We start from the raw sequence: 1,025 nt of genomic DNA, 5'->3' as shown, positions 1-1,025 counted from the left end.
TCCCAATTAGAACACTGATACAAAGGAATACTGTTGTGAGATATGGTGAGTATGTTCCAGAATAGGACCATAAAGCAAAGAAAACAACAACCGGTTTAGTTGTGGCAAATAACAGTAGCACATTAGTAAGCCACAATAGAAAGTAGCATCCCTGAAGAGGGTTTAGTTGGCTGTTGAAATGATTTCATTCCAAGAACACCCTCTTCTGTGAAAGCAGTTTGAATATTGACATAACGGTGAGGATAAAGCCAGTGGCCATTGCATAGGGCCTTGGATTTCTTGTGGCTACAACAAGCAAATATGTATGGGTGCCCATATATAGCCAGCGAAACTCCAAATATGAACCATGATAATATAAAACAGATATTTCGTTTTGAAAGATCTAACTGGTTATATTTGCAGTTCAAGACCATATTCAAACCCTTTCCAGAAGAAGGTGTTCCTTTCCATTGACTGCACTGACAAGGCTTTGTACGGACAGAAGCTAGATGGCAAGGTCATTACCGTCATTCATTCTCCACTCGTTTACAGAATGCTTTCTCTATGCTCACTGCGTTTGGAGGTCATTCCGATGTACCGCACACCCGATACATCTTTTAATTTCAAAACAATACAGGAATAAAAACATAGAATACTTTGGTTCATCCAGGTCAGTGCCCTTATATTCACCAAAGTTGATCTGGGTACACTCCGTTCAGGTGTGTTGCCAGCACACAGAAAGCGAAGCAAGTGAACGTTGAAACGGGTGGTAAAAGAGGCCATAACAAAAAACATGTAGATATTGTGTGCATAAAGAAAGGTGTTTAGACTATACAGAAATAATAATAGTCACTGTTGTCTCCTTTGGACTCAAGTGTAAGAGGACTGCATGTACATCATATGATTATCCATCTCTTCTCACTACGACAACCATGAAGACGACAAACTACGAATGATCAAAGGACAATTTGTGAAGTCTATTCAACAAGTCATTTCAAACGTTTGAATCAATTAGCTGACAGATCAACATACAATGATTTGAAGGG

The sequence above is a fragment of the Salvelinus sp. IW2-2015 genome, linkage group LG20 (genome assembly GCF_002910315.2).
Source record: "Salvelinus sp. IW2-2015 linkage group LG20, ASM291031v2, whole genome shotgun sequence".
In the NCBI taxonomy this organism is placed as follows: domain Eukaryota; kingdom Metazoa; phylum Chordata; class Actinopteri; order Salmoniformes; family Salmonidae; genus Salvelinus; species Salvelinus sp. IW2-2015.
The sequence above is the reverse complement of the archived record's forward strand: the minus strand, read 5'-3'. Positions refer to the sequence as shown.